The sequence below is a fragment of the Nycticebus coucang genome, chromosome 7 (genome assembly GCF_027406575.1).
Source record: "Nycticebus coucang isolate mNycCou1 chromosome 7, mNycCou1.pri, whole genome shotgun sequence".
Lineage (NCBI taxonomy): Eukaryota > Metazoa > Chordata > Mammalia > Primates > Lorisidae > Nycticebus > Nycticebus coucang.
In genome coordinates, this window is record NC_069786.1 from 50,162,119 (window position 1) to 50,179,066 (window position 16,948).

Genomic DNA, 16,948 nt, shown 5'->3' on the forward strand with positions numbered 1-16,948 from the left:
ATCTGTAGTTTTGAGATTTTGTGATGTGAGCCATTGTCGCTAGGGTTAGATGGTATCTCAAGGTAGTTTTGATTTGCATTTCTTTAATAGACAGGGATGATGAACATTTTTTTCATATGTTTGTTAGCCATTCGTCTATCTTCTTTAGAGAAGGTTCTAATTATGTGTCTTGCCCATGATATATGGGATTGTTGGCTTTTTTCATGTGGGTTAGTTTGAGTTCTCTATAGATCCTAGTTATCAAGCTTTTGTCTGATTGAAAATATGCAAATATCCTTTCCCATTGTGTAGGTTGTCTATTTGGTTTGGTTGTTGTCTCCTTAGCTGTACAGAAGTTTTTCAGTTTAAAGAAGTCCCATTTGTTTATTTTTGTTGTTGTTGCAATTGCCATGGCAGTCTTCTTCATGAAGTCTTTCCCCAGACCAATATCTTCCAGTATTTTTCCTATGCTTTCTTTGAGGATTTTTATTGTTTCATGCCTTAAATTTAAGTCCTTTATCCATCTTGAATCAATTTTTGTGAGTGGGGAAAGGTGTGGGTCCAGTTTCAATCTTTTACATGTGGATATCCAGTTCTCCCAATACCATTTATTGAATAGGGAGTCTTTCCCCCAAGGTATGTTCTTGTTTGGTTTATCAAAGATTAGGTGGTTGTAAGATATTAGTTTCATTTCCTGGTTTTCAATTCGATTCCAAGTGTCTATGTCTCTATTTTTGTGCCAGTACCATGCAGTCTTGACCACTATGGCTTTGTAGTACAGCCTAAAATCTGGTATGGTGATACCCCCAGCTTTGTATTTATTACTAAGAACTGCTTTAGCTATATGAAGTTTTTTTCTGGTTCCATACAAAATACAGAATCATTTTTTTTAAATCTTGAAAGTATGATGTTGGTATTATAATAGGAATGGCATTGAATAGGTAGATTGCTTTGGGAAGTATAGACCTTATAACTTGAGCATGGTATGTTTTTCCATTTGTTAAAGTCCTCTGCTATTTCCTTTCTGAGGATTTCATAATTTTAGAGGTCCTTCACCTCCTTTGTTGGGTATATTCCTAGGTATTTCATTTTCTTTGAAATTATGGTGAAGGGAGTTGTCTCCTTAATTACCTTCTCATCTTCACTGTTATTGGCATATACAAAGGGCTACTGACTTGAGGACATGGATTTTATATCCTGAAACATAACTGTATTTTTTGATGACTTCTAGGAGTTTGTTGTTGAGTCTTTGGGATTCTCTAAATATAAGATCATGTTGTCAGCAAAGAGGTAGAGTTTGACCTCCTCTGCTCCCATTTGGATTCCCTTTATTTCCTTGTCTTGCCTAATTGTATTGGCTAGAACTTCCAGCACTATGTTGAATAGTAAAGGTGACAGAGGACAACCTTGTCTGGTTCCAGTTCTAAGAGGAAAAGCTTTCAATTTGACTCCATTCAGTAAAATATTAGCTGTGGGTTTGTCATAGATAGCTTCAATCAGTTTCAGAAATGTGCCCCCTATGCCTATACTCTGCAGTGCTCTAGTTAGAAAAGGATGCTGGATTTTATTGAATGCTTTTTGCATCTATTGAGAGGATCATATGGTCTCTATATTTGCCTCTGTCAATATGGTGGATAATGTTTATGAAGTTGTGTATGTTAAACCAGCCTTGCATCCCTGGGATGAAAACTACTTGATCATGATGTACAACTTTTTTGATGATAAGCTGTAAAATATTGGCTAGAATTTTGTTGAGAATTTTTGCATCTATATTCGTGAGTGAAATTGGTCTGAGATTCTCCTTTTTAGTGTGGTCTTTTCCTGGTTTTGGTATCAGGGTGATGTTTGCTTTGTAGAACGTGTTGAGGAAGATTCCTTCCTCCTCAATTTTTTTGAATATTTCTGCAGTACAGGAATAAGCTATTCCTTGAAGGTTTGATAGAATTCTGGTGTGAAGCCATCTAGACCAGGGCATTTTTTTGTTGGAAGCTTTTTTATTGTTTCTTTAATCTCAGTGCTTGAAATTGGTCTGTTCAGGAGGTCTATTTCTTCCTGGCTACTTCTAGGGAGAGGGTGTGATTCCAAATATTAATCCATTTCCTTCACATTTTCAAATTTCTGGGAATAGAATTTCTGATAATATTCAGAGATGATCTCTTGTATCTCTGTGGGGATCAGTTGTTATTTCCCCTTTATCATTTCTGATTGAGGTTACTACAGATTTTACTTTTCTATTTCTAGTTAGTCTAGCCAAAGGTTTATCTATTTTATTTATTTTTTCAAAAAACCAACTCCTTGTTTCATTAATTTTCTGAATGATTCTTTTGTTTTCTATTTCATTGATCTCTGAGTTGATTTTGGATATTTCTTTTCTTCTACTGGGTTTAGGCTTAGATTGTTCTTCTTTTTCCAATTCCATAAGATGGCTTCTGAGTTTGTTGATGCACTCTCTTTCTGTTTTTTGAAATTAGGCATCTAAAGTAATATATGTTCCTCTCAAAACTGCTTTTGCAGTATCCCACAGGTTTTGGTAGCTTGTGTCTTCATTGTTGTTATGCTCAAGGAAGTTAATGATTTCCTGCTTTATTTCTTCCTGCACCCATCTGTTATTCAACAGAAGATTGTTTAATTTCCATGCCTTTGTGTGGGGTCGAGTGTTTTTGTTAGAGTTGAGTTCCATCTTTAGTGCCTTATGGTCTGAGAAGGTACAAGGTAAAATTTCAATTCTTTTGATTCTGTTGATAATTGTTTTGTGTCCCAGGATATGGTCAATTTTGGAGAATGTTCCAAGGGGTGATGAGAAGAATGTATATTCTTTATCTTTGGGATGGAGTGTTCTATATGCATCTATCAAGCACAGTTGTTCTAGGGTCCCATTTAAATCTCTTATATCTTTGTTTAATTTCTGTTTAGAGGATTTTTCCAGCTCTGTAAGAGGAGTGTTAAAGTCCCCTGTTATTATGGTATTATTTTATATCATGTTGCTCAGACTGAGTAAGGTCTGTTTCAAGAATCTGGGAGCATTTAAATTGGGTGCATAGATATTTAGAATTGAAATGTCTTCTTGTTGTATTTTTCCCTTGACCAATATAAAGTGACCATCTTTGTCTTTTTTGACTTTAGTTGCTTTAAATCCACATGAATCTGAAAATAAGATTGCATGTCCTCTTTTCTTCTGAATTCCATTTGCCTGAAAAATTGTCTTCCAACCCTTGACTCAGAGTTTTAATTTGTCTTTTGAAGGCAGGTGTGTTTCTTGCAGACAGCAAATGGATGGCTTCTGTTTTTAAATCCAGTCAGCCAATCTATGTCTCTTCAGTGGGGAATTCAAGCCATTAACATTTACTGAGATCATTGATAAGTGTGGTCGGGTTCTATTCATCTTATTTTGTGAGAGTCCATTGCTTAGTTTTATCTTTTGCATCTGTGTGGAAGTTAGGTTTTGTCCTTTAATTTTTGAGTCCTTACCTTGCTGTTGATCCATTGTGATGGTCAGTGTGTAGAAGAGGTTGAAGTATTTCCTGTAGAGCTGGTCTTGTTGTGGCGAATTTCCTCAATGTTTGTATGTCCATAAAGGATTTAATTTCTCTGTCAATTTTAAAGCTTAGCTTAGCAGGTTATAGAATTCTGGGCTGGAAATTGTTCTGTTTAAGTAGATTGAAGGTAGATGACCATTGTCTTCTTGCTTGGAAAGTTTCACTAGAGAAGTCTGCAGTCACTCTGATGGATTTGCCCCTATATTTCAACTGGTGCTTATTCCTGGCAGCTTGCAGAATCCTTTCTTTTGTTTTGATTTTGGACAGGTTCATCACAATGTGTTTTGAAGAAGCTACATTAGAATTGAGGCGACCTGGGGTCCGAAATCCCTCTGAAAGCAGTTTGTCATAATCTTTGGTTATATTTGGGAAATTTTCATTGATAATATTCTTTAGTATGGCTTTCATTCCCCTGGGTCATTCTTCTTCCCCTTCTGGGATTCCTATAACTTGTATGTTGGAACACTTCATAAATTCCCATAATTCTGTCAGTGAACATTCTTCTTTCTCTCTCTTCTTTTCTGCCTCTTTAACTATCTGAGTTATGTCAAGAACTTTGTCCTCTCCCTCCAAAATTCTTTCTTCTGCATGGTCTAACTGTTGCTGAATAAGTTCCCCAATTGACTGCTTTAGTTCCTTCAGCTCTGCTATATCCTTTCTATATTCTTCATATAATTTATCTCTTATTTGATTCTGTTTTGCATTTCCTTTTTTTTTTTTTCATTTTATCAGCAGTTTCTTTCATTGTTGCCATCATTTCCTTCATTATTTTCATTATGTGCATTCTAAATTCCCTTTCTGTCATTCCTAACATTTCTGTATGGTGGAATCATTTGCAGTGGCTACCTCATGGTCCCTTGGAGGGGTTGCTCTGGACTGGTTCTTCCTGTTGCCAGGAGTTTTCTGCTGATTCTTCCTCATGGGTGATTTCTTTTATCTGTTTCCTTGCCCTAATTTTCCTTTCACTTTCTCTTGCTCTTTAACTTGCTGTGCCTGTGGACTAAGGTTTTCATGAGTCCTTTTGGTAGAGGACTAGAAGGATGAGAAGGTAGAAGAGCAAGAAGGGATAAAAGAAAGAAAAGAAAATACAGAAAGGAGAGGGGGTGGGTAAAAGGGAATATTGACAAACAGAAGAGAGGCAGAGAAAGAGGGAGACAGAGCAATATAGATGTACAATGGGGTACTTTGATACAACCTTTAAGAAAACCTCAACCTCTGTTCGTGCTGGTTTGTGTGGTTCCTTTGATGTCAGCAGCTCTTTGCTATCCTGATTGGACACAGTATCCCACCTCCACCAAGTAGAACAGAAGACAAAAATGCCATAAATCGCACCAAAACAAGCAAACAGAAAACTTTTATGGGATAAAATTGGGGGGGGACCAAATAATAGGGGTAGAAACACTGGAAAAAATGAAGTTTTAATTATTGAAAAAGGCAACAATGAGAAATTGTGTTTAAACTAGAAAAATGGAGAAAGAAAAGAAGAAAAAGAAAGAAAAATACTATAGAGAGAAGGCTGAAATTAAAAAACAAAACAACAAGAACAACAACAACAACAAAACAGAAACAAAGCAGTATATGTATCTTGTTGAATATTTTCTGGGCAACAGGTGATCTTCTGGGGTATGAGATGTTAATCACAATGCTGATACAACTGGAGGCCTCTGATGATTTCTCAAACCTTGCCAGGAGGAGACCCTAAATCTTTCCTCAGCCCCCTTAAAAGGCACTTTAAATTTCTAAACTTGGCTAAGCAGAAGCTTTTGCAGGAAAGCTCTTGTTGCTGACATCACTGCTGAAGTGGCTATCCACTTACACAGTGTGCCAAAACCAGTCTCACCCTGCCCCTGAGGGCTAAGGCTGTAAGGTGGCTCATTCCTTGCCTTTAGGCTGCTCAGTAACTAGATTACTAGCTCCCACCAGATCCTTGCTGTGCAACCCTGAGCATGGAGCTTACCAGGGCAGTTCTCTCCCAATGGCTCCCTGCGTCCCACAGCAGAATACTATTAGCTCCATCCGGCTCAGCGGCTCAGTCTGGGGCCCTAGACAATGTCCAAAGTTCTTTACACTCCTGCCCAAGCTCTCCCAAGGCAGTTCAACTGAGTACCAAGTCCAAAAAACACCAAGAGAACTCACAGATAAGACTTTTTCAGTTTGCGGTCTCACTGCTGCTGTACTTACAGCTGCTGGTGGGATTAGACCAAATGAATACATGCAACCACTTGCCAGTTTTCCACTGCTTTTGTCCTCCTCTTGGGGTCCAGAAGGCTCTCACTGACTCCCTGTGTCCTCAAAGGGATGATTATAGGCAGATCCCACTAGCAGGAGATGCCTGGAGTCTTGTCTTCCCAGACTCACAGTGCCCAGTTGCAAGGAAGCTGTTACTTGGCCGCCATCTTGCTCCTCAATCCCTGCCTGATTTTAATATAATAAAAAGAAGTGTGTGTTAATATTTAAAAAAAAAATCATACTTTATAAAAATAGTGTAATGTAATATATATGTTTTATAGCCTGTTGTATTTGCCTACAAATGCAACAAATTATTAATATTTTCATGGTATTGAAAAATCCACTCTACCAATTTTCATAAATTACCTAGAAGCTCATTGTAGGACTCAAGCATTCTCATTATTTTTGTTTCATTTTGTGTCTTATTTTGCTTTGCTTTTAATGCAACAATTACAATAATCTTTCAGAAAACTATACTTGTATCTCTACACACTACCATGATCATTTTCAATGCAGTGTTCTACAAATTGTTTACCTGGTGTACCTTTAAGGCAGAGAAGAATAGAATGCCAGATATACCTAAAGTGGGTTTTAAAAAATAGGATATTTTATACATGTACACATACATAATATACAGGCTTTATATAAAATATTTATATATGCACATATTTAAAATATTTTTTAAATAAAAGTGTGTATTTTTGAAATACAATTTAAAATATATGTGGTCTAATAATACATTTTGAAACTTTTAACTAAAAATACTAATAACTTCCTTGCTGTTTCACTGTGTAATAAAATGTCATTGCACTGGGTCTATACATTTTTGACAATTAGACTAATTTCCATGTTATATAAAATCCAATATCTTGCTAATTTTTTATATCCTTCTTGGTATCATGATGTTTTAAGAAATACACACCTGTATAGAGAGTCCCCCAAAAGTGTATACACATTTGAGGAAAAAATGCTTCATAATAAAATTGTAATACTCAAATATACTGATAACAAAAGTTCACATGAGTGCCTCTTATAATGGCAGAAGTCAAATGTGACTTGAGTACTACAAATTTAAACCTGAATGAACTCAGGTTTTTCCTTTATTACAATGTGTATATATATTTTTGCACCCTCTGTACATCATGTGGGTGCAAATGATGTTAATATTTTTATTACTTTATCTTCTTTATGTTAATTTCATGAATAGAAATGGAAGATTTCTTCTAAAAGACACTGTGCAATCATTTCAGTCCTTTCTGTGGAAATGGTGATGGTTTCAACTTGGTAAGATGTGATGACACCTGGTATTACAGTATTGTGGTGAATTGAAAGAAGTTCTGATCTACTCTTCAGTATATTTCAGTGTCCTCAATCCTGCTCTATCCCTTTTTATATGCAAATTAACCAAGAGCCACTCCTAATTCACAGTATGAATTAGCAACATTTCTCTTTCAATAAGCAAACTTAATTTCAATCTTTATCATGTGTAGTGAAAACATCCACCCATTTCTCACTTTTAACATTCAACATTTTAACAAAACATTTAAAAATAAAATCCCTGAAATAAATTAACTTAATAGTTATAATTTGTTTTTATTGTTAGTAAAAATTTGTTGATTTTACCTAGATGTTTTCTTTTCTTTTTTTTTTTTTTTTTGAGACAGAGCCTCAAGCTGTCACCCTGGGTAGAGTGTCACGGCATCACGGCTCACAGCAACTTCTAACTAACTCCTGGGCTTAAGCGATTCTCTTACCTCCACCTCCCAAATAGCTGGGACTACAGGCACCTATCACAATGCCTGGCTATATTTTGGTTGCAGCCATCATTGTTGATTGGGGGGCCCGGGCTGGGTTTGAACCTGCCAGCTCAGGTGTATGTGGCTGGCACCTTAGCCACTTGAACCACAGTCACCAAGCCTTTCTTTTTGTTTTCATTAACTTTCTACCATAACAGAAAATATCAGAGAATCATATATTTGTTTTCATTAACTTTCTACCATAACAGAAAATATCAGAGAATCATATCAGAAAATATCATAACAGAGAATTTAAAAACCCAGTTAGAAGAGTCTTCTCTAAATTAGCATATATCTTCCCAGGAGAGCTACTTCTTAAAAGTTTTAATTTCATTAAATATTTTTAAAAATGAATATTCAACTGGTTTTTTTGAATACAATGAAATGAAATTATGAAAAAAAGAAAAAAACATTTGATGCAGCAAGTATTTGATGAATAATGATGAAATAGATTCTGGTACATAAAAGTTTTCATGAAAACTGTCATTTCAGGGGGTGGAGACAACATGGCTGACTGAAGCTAGCTTTCCACAGAGGCTCCCATCCTGAATGAGTGTAAAGGACAGAAATTTAGCAAGTAACCAGGTAGATTTGAGCTGCACTAAGAGAGAAGGTTGAAGAACGCACATCAACTCTGCTGAGGCGAGCTGCGACCCCATGGATACAAAAAAAAAGTACAAAATCCATCACCATGCATACAGGAGTGTCCCATGAGAATGAACCGCCCCCATGAGAATGCCTCAGAGTGCCCCACAAATAAACCAGCAGAGTTCAAAGGTCCTCCCACTACACTCCACGGGAGAGACCCTCTAAAAACTGGACCTACCTCCCCTACTAGGGTGCCACAGCATTCTCCTGCCAGTCATAAAACTGTATAAAACTGTATGTATTCTCTACTTGCAACTCTGAGCTCCCAGCACTCCCCTCCACTCTCACTCTGAAGTCTGGAGGCCTGTCCTTCAGGAGTCCAGATTAATGGGTGATTTCTCGAGTGTGGATAGGGCCTAAACTGCAGCTGGTCAGTGCTGACTCTGGGGCACGGGAGTGAGGAGAGGATGGTTGGCTGAGAGGGAACCATACTGGAGCAGCAGTGCCCCAAGGTGCAAAGCAGCAGCTGTCTTTTAGCAACAATAGGCGTCACTCCCTGATATTCTGAAGCCACACCCCCTGTCTCCCTGGGCAACCAGAGAAGGCTGGGCATCTACTCAGGGGGCAACCACCACGGAACAGATCTGGGATGGAAACACAGGCCCTGTGAGTAAAGGGTTTGCCTGAGGCGGTACCGACCTGGGTGGAGCGCAGGGACAAGAAACACACTCACAGGCCAAGGAAGTTCCCAGGGTGGGGCTGACCCAGAGGACCACTTTACTGTGCCTAAGAAGCACCTGGCCATCAGGGGATCATCAGCCTATAGACAAAGGAAGGCAGCAAGCTAGAACTGACAGGTAACTGAATACAAATCTGCAGGAGCAAAGACAGGGCCTGAGGCGCAGGCTCTGGAACTCAAAACAGCTTCTCTTCTGTAGGGGAATTTAGCAGAGACAGAAACAAATTCCCGCAAAGTTGTTCTGTTCTGTTCTGTAGGTAACATTAATCAGGGGCGGGGCTGGAACTGAGTGAACACCCCCAGCCTCCATCAAGCACCTGAGGTTGTCAGGCCTCACCTCCCCCTGCTAGACAGAAGCAGAGCGCAGTGGCCTGGCTGAGCAGAAATAGATTTCCTTGTGATTCAGGCAGGTGCAAACCCCTAGAGTATCTATTCACTACAGGCAACTGGGTCAAAGCCCAGTGGGATTATCAGTGACTGCGTGTGACAGAGGTACAAGGTGGGAAAGAAGGCATCAACCTTTCCAGACTGATCTATTTGCTGGGTGGGTCCTCCTGACTCCATGGAGCACGGGAGCAAGCCATATCAGAGTAGTCACCAGACCTCTGTGATCCAGTTCCCAGAGACCTTTTAAACTCTCCCACTTGAGACAGGTGCTTACTGAGACAATTAATTTGGACCTTTTGAACTGAGCCAATCTCCCAAGGACTCTTCAGGTGGTGCCCTGGGTGTGTGGTTGTAGGTAGGTTTGATTTTCCTTTTCTAATTGTTGCCTGTGGGGGGTGGAGTGACTTAATTGCTGGTATTTCTCCACAGCTGAGACTTCAACCCACAGTAACTGTTTCACTAGAGTCGAACAGAGACCAGCTGAAAACAAGACAGAACCACTTAGCCATACCACACCAAACAGGTCCCCAGTTTCTCAGGACATAGCACTGTACAGGTCCTCGACAAAGATCCATGGGGAAAATAAAATGGTGTAAAACAATCATGGGGTGGAATCAGCAGAAAAATTCTGGTAACATGAATAACCAGAATAGATCAACTCCCCCAAGGAAAGATATGGCAGATGTAACTGAAGATCCCATTCATAAGCAGCTGGCCAAGATGTCAGAAATCAAATTCAGAATTTGGATTGCAAACAAAATTAATAAAATGGAGGAAAATTTGAAATTAGAAATTTGAGCAGCAATTCAAAATTCAGAATTAGATATTCGAGGAGAAATTCAGAAGTTGTCTCAAGAATTTAACAAATTTAAAGACAAAACCACCGAAGATTTGGCAGCACTGAAGCAAGAATTTGTAGCCCTTAAAGATCTGAAAAATACAATAGAATACCTCATTAACAGAGTGGAGCATGTGGAAGAAAGGATTTCTGACATTGAAGATAAAGCCTTTGAATGCTCCCAACTCTCAAAGAGGAAGAGAAATGGAGAGCAAAAACGAATCATTCTCTTAGAGAGCTCTGGGATAATTTGAAGAAGGCTAATATCCACCTTATTGGAATCCCTGAAAGTGATGAAGTGGCCTTGGTAGTCACAGAGTCCCTTCTGCATGAAATTGTGAAAGAGAATGTTCCAGACATGCCAAGAGATTCTGAAATTCAGATAGCAGACAGTTTTAGAACCCCAGCATGACTCAATCCCATTAAGACATCCCCCAGGCTTATCATAATTAACTTCACTAAAGTTAATATGAAGGAGAAACTTCTGAAAGCAGCCAGATGTGAGAAATCCATTACCTACAAAGGGAAGAACATTAGAATGACTACAGATCTCTCTGCTGAAACTTTTCAAACCAGAAGAGGGTGGTCATCAACTTTTAATCTCCTAAAGCAAAATAATTTTTAAAACCCAGATCCTGTATCCAGCTAAACTGAGTTTCATTTATGATGGAGAAATTAAATACTTTCATGGCATTCATATGTTGAAGAAATTTGCCATAACCAAACCAGCTCTTCAGGATATTCTCAGACCTATCCTCCATAATGACCAACCCAATCCTCAAGCACAAAAGTAAACTCACTCAAAAACTTTTGACCAAACTCCAACTTCCACAGTGGCAAAAGGATTAAAAATGTCCACTGGACTTTTGAAAAACTCGATACCCCAAATTTTACCAGACTTATCAATATTCTCCATTAATGTGAAAGGCTTGAACTATCCTCTAAAGAGGCACAGGTTAGCTGACTGGATACAAAAACTCAGGCCAGATATTTGCTGCATACAAGAGTCACATCATACCTTAAATGACAAATATAGACTCAGGGTGAAAGGATGGTCATTCATATTTCAGGCAAATGGTAATCAGAAAAAAGCAGGTGTTCAAATTTTATTTGCAGATACACTAGGCTTTAAACCAACAAAAATAAGGAACGACAAGAATGGTCACTTCATATTTGTTAAGGGTAATACACAATATGATGAGTTTTCAATTATTAATATCTAAGTACCCAACCAGAATGCACCTCAATTTATAAGAGAAACTCTGACATGAGCAACTTGATTTCCTCCAGCTCCATAATACTTGGAGATTTCAACATTCCTTTGGCAGTGTTGGATCGATCCTCCAATAAGAAGCTGAGAAAAGAAATTTTAGATTTAAACCTAACCATCCAACATTTGGATTTAGCAGACATCTACAGAACATTTCATCCCAACAAAACTGAATACACATACTTCTCATAGGCCCACGGAAAATACTCCAAAATCAATCACATCTTAGGTCACAAGATGTTAAAGAGTTACTAACCTCAGTAAATTTTAAAATTAGAAATTATTCCTTGCACTTTCTCAGACCACCGTGGAATAAAAGTTGAACTCAGTAACAACAGGAATCTGCAAACTCATAGAAAAACATGGAAGTTAAATAATTTTATGCTGAATGATAGCTTGGTAAGAGTTGAGATTAAGAAGTAAATTGTCAAATTCTTGGAACAAAATGACAATGAAGACACAAATTATCAGAACCTCTGGGATACCACAAAGGCAGTCCTAAAAGGGAAATTTATAGCACTGAAAGCCTTCCTCAAGAGAATGGAAAGAGAGGAAGTTAACAACTTAATGGGAGATCTCAAGCAAATGGAAAAGAAAGAACATTCCAACCCCAAACCCAGTAGAAGAAAAGAAATAACCACAATTAGAGCAGAATTAAATGAAATTGAAAACAAAAGAATTATACAACAGATAAATAAAACAAAAAGTTGATTTTTTGAAAAGGTCAATAAAACAGATAAACCTTTGGCTAACCTAACCAGGAAAAAAAGAGTAAAATCTCTAATCTCATCAATCAGAAACAACAAAGATGATATAACAACAGACTCCTCAGAAATTCAAAAAATCCTTAATGAATATTACAAGAAACTGTATCTCAGAAATATGAAAATCTGAGGGAAATTGACTGATACTTGGAAGCACTTCACCTTCCAAGCCTTAGCCAGAATCAAGTGGAAATGTTAAACAGGCCCATATGAAGTTCAGAAATAGCATCAACCATACAAAACCTCCTTAAAAAGAAAAGCCTGGGACCAGATGGCTTCATGTCAGAGTTCTACCAAACCTTTAAAGATGAATTAGTACCTATATTACTCAACCTATTCCAAAATGTAGAAAAAGAAGGAAGACTACCCAACATGTTCTATGAAGCAAACATCGCCCTGATCACAAAACCAGGAAAAGACCCAACAAGGAAAGAAAATTATAGACCAACATCACTAATGAATATAGATGCAAAAATATTCAACAAGATCCTAAAAACAGTATCCAGCAATGCATCAAACAAATTATACATCATGACTAGCTCGGTTTAATCCCAGGGTCTCAAGGCTTGTTCAATATACGTAAATCTATAAGTATAATTGAGCACATAAACAAATTAAAAAACAAAGACCATATGATTCTCTCAATTGATGCAGAAAAAGCTTTTGATAATATATAGCATCCCTTCATGATCAGAACACTTAAGAAAATTGGTATAGAAGGGACATTTCTTAAACTGATAGAGGCCATCTGCAGCAGTCCCAAAGCCAATATTGTATTGAATAGAGTTAAATTGCAATCATTTCCATTCAGATCAGGAACCAGACAAGGCTGCCCATTTTCTCCACTGCTGTTTAAGATTGTAATGGAAGTTTTAGCTGCTGCAATTAGGGAAGAAAAGGTGATCAAGGGTATGCATATAGGGTCAGAAGAGATCAAACTTTCGCTCTTCACAGATGATATGATTTTATATCTGGAAAACACCAGGGATTCTACTACAAAACTCTTAGAATTGATCAAGGAACGTAGCAGCATCTCAAGTTACAAAATCAACATTCATAAATCGGTAGCCTTTATATATACCAACTATAGTCAACCTAAAAAAAATTTAAGGACTCTATTGCATTCACAGTAGTGCCAAAGAAGGTGAAATATTTGGGAGTTTATGTAACAAAGGACGTGAAAGATCTCTAGAAAAAGAACTATGAAACTTTAAGAAAAGAAATAGCTGAAGATGTTAACAAATTTAAAAACATACCATGCTCATAGCTGGGAAGAATCAACATTGTTAAAATGTCCATACTACCCAAAGCAATATACAATTTTAATGTAATCCATATTAAGGCTCCACCATCTTACTTTAAAGATCTTGAAAAAAAACAATACTTCGTTTTATATGGAATCAGAAAAAAACTCAAATAGCCAAGATTTTACTCAGAAATAAAAACAAAGCAGGAGGAATCACGCTACCAGACCTCAGACTATACTATAAATCGATAGTGATCAATACAGCATGGTACTGGCACAAAAACAGAGAAGTAGATGTCTGGAACAGAATAGAGAACCAAGAGATGAATCCAGCTTCTTGCTGTTATTTGATCTTTGACAAGCCAATTAAAAACATTCAGTGGGGAAAAGATTCCCTATTTAACAAATGGTGCTGGGTGAACTAGCTGGCAACCTGTAGAAGACTGAAACTGGACACACACCTTTCACCATTAGCTAAGATAGACTCTCACTGGATTAAAGATTTAAACTTAAGACATGAAACTATAAAAATACTTGAAGAGAGTGCAGGGAAAACCCTTCAAAAAATCGATCGGGGCTCGTATTTTATGAGGAGGACTCCCTGAGCAATTGAAGCAGCTTCAAAAATACACTATTGGGTCCTGATCAAACTAAAAAGCTTCTGCACAGCCAAGAACACAGTAAGTAAAGCAAGCAAACAGCACTCAGAATGGGAGAAGATATTTGCAGGTTATGTTTCTGACAAAGGTTTAATAACCAGAATTCACAGAGAACTCAAACGTATAAGCAAGAAAAGAACAAGTAATCCCATCGCAGGTTGGGCAAGGGACTTGAAGGGAAACTTCTATGAAGAAGACAGGTGTGCAGCCTACAGACATATGAAAAAATGCCCATCATCTTTAATCATCAGAGAAATGCAAATCAAAACTACTTTGAGATATCATCTAACTCCAGTAAGATTAGCCCATATCACAAAATCGCAAGACCAGAGATGTTGGCGTGAATGTGGAGAAAAGGGAACACTTCTGCACTGCTGGTGGGAATGCAAATCAATACATTCCTTTTGGAAAGATGTTTGGAGAACACATAGAGATCTACAAACAGATCTGCTATTCAATCCTATAATTCCTCTACTATTAATATACCCAGAAGACCAAAAATCACATCATAAAAAAGATATTTGTACCAGAATGTTTACTGCAGCCCAATTCATAATTGCTAACTCATGGAAAAAGCCCAAGTGCCCATCGATCCACGAATGGATTAATAAACTGTGGTATATGTACACCATGGAATATTATGCAGCCTTAAAGAAAGATGGAGACTTTACCTCTTTCATGTTTACATGGATGGAGCTAGAACATATTCTTCTTAGTAAAGTATCTCAAGAATGGAAGAAAAAGTATCCAATGTACTCAGCCCTACTATGAAACTAATTTATGGCTTCCACATGAAAGCTATAACCCAGTTATAACCTAAGAATAGGGGGAAGGGGGATAGGGAGGGTGATTGGTGGGATTACACCTGCGGTGCATCTTACAAGGGTATATGTGAAACTTAGTAAATGTAGAATGTAAATGTCTTAATACAATAACTAAGAAAATTCCAGGAAGGCTATGTTAAGCAGTGTGATGAAAATGTGTCAAATGGTCTATAAAACCAGTATATGGTGCCCCATGTTTGCATTAATGTACACAACTATGATTTAATAAAAAAAAAAGGAAAGAAAGAAAAAGTCATTTCAATGGTTCTTTAATGTCAGGTTCTTTATCAGAAGTTTCAAATCAAGAAACTTTAAGGAGTCAAGAGCAGTCATTTGCCCAAGTCATACTGACTACACTTTGCAGGGTTCACATGAACCTGAATATGAAAGTTCCACATTCATAAATCTATGCTCATAGAAATATATGTTTTTTAATGTCACAGAAAAATCAAGTTTGAGAAGACACCCATAGGGAAAAGTTTTAGAAGTGTTTTCTGATCACTCAATTGGAGGATACTTCTAGTTAAGCACTTGATTTATTTTATGACATTGCCTACTTGAAATTTGGTATAATCTTTTACTTTCTGCATCACCAGAAATAAATATGAGTGTTTGTTTTCCTTCCTATACCCTATACCAGCCTCAATGGTTCTTCTACTTTCAAAAATCTTTTCCTATTTTTTTGTTTTGTATTTTAAATTTTATTTTAGTTTTAATATTTTAAAGGATAGTCTCACCTGGCCACCCAAGCTGGAGTAAACATTGGTGAGCATAACCTAGAACTCATGAGTTCAAATCATCTTGTTGTACCAGCCTCCTAAGTAGCTAGGACCATAGGTGCACACTATATGGCCATGTGTGGTTAATTTTTTAAAAACATTTTTTTTTTTGCGCAGACTGGGTCTCACTGATTTGCACAGACTGGTCTCATACTCCTTACTTCAAGCTATTCTCCCTCCCTTAGTCTCTAAATTGCTGGGGTACAGGTTTGAGCTACTATGCTTGGCCTGTTTTTGTTTTTATGTGAAAAACAATCTCTTATTATGAAGGGCAGACTAAGGATCAAAACAGAAATGATAGTGCAGTTGACAATATGCATACCATAGAAAAGGTAAAGATCTTTTACTTGAAGATAACTAGAAGAACAGAATGTACAGACTATAAGCCCCTCATCCTCTTCAACAATTGTCCCTCCCCCACTTCTCCTGATCAAATCATCAAAAAGCCTGTTAAAATCAGTAGAAAAATTGTTGCTATTACACTAATTTATTTTGGAAAATATAAAGGAGTTATTCCTTCTACACAAAGATAGTAAACAACACAGATTTGCCATTCTCAGTGGACTGCACACTCACTTCTGCTCCACCATACCCCCAGAACCTAGTCTGATATGTGGCATAAAGCATGCACTTAATATTGGAATGTATGGATGGAGGAGAGTAGATGTACTAAAGGATAGCATATTACTTTATTAAATAATTTTATTATCAGGGGTATATAATGAAGGAAAGAGTAAATTTTGAAAACATATTAATATATTTTATGTGATTCTTTTATGTCCAAATGACTTCTCAAAATTTGAAATATACACAAGTAAATTTTAATAGATTTTAAAAATAGAATTGCCTACTTAGCCATGAAAAATAACAAAGATAACTTACAATATTTCACTTGAGTGAAAATGACACCAAAAAATGCTTATTTTCCCATTAGGCCAACAAATTCTATTTTGGAGGAAAAGACCCAGGGAGACATTTTAAAATTCATAGTAACATAATCAGATTCCGAGAATTGTTTAAAATGTTCAATGTCAGATATTTTACCTAAGTAACAAAATAATAAGATCTTAGAAATCTTGAGAATTAGGCAAATAGCTTTTTAAAATTTGGACAGATCTAGTATCATTTATTTTCACCTCATAAAGGTCCTCAATGTTATATCTTATGTTTTAAGATGACTTCATTCATTTAAACAGCACTTCTTTTTATTTCAGGCTATAATTAGCCTTAATCCACATTTTCATTTTCTTAAGTTGTTGGACACATGACAATTGCTGAAGGGATTTCATAATACACTGCATAAAAGAAGACAAA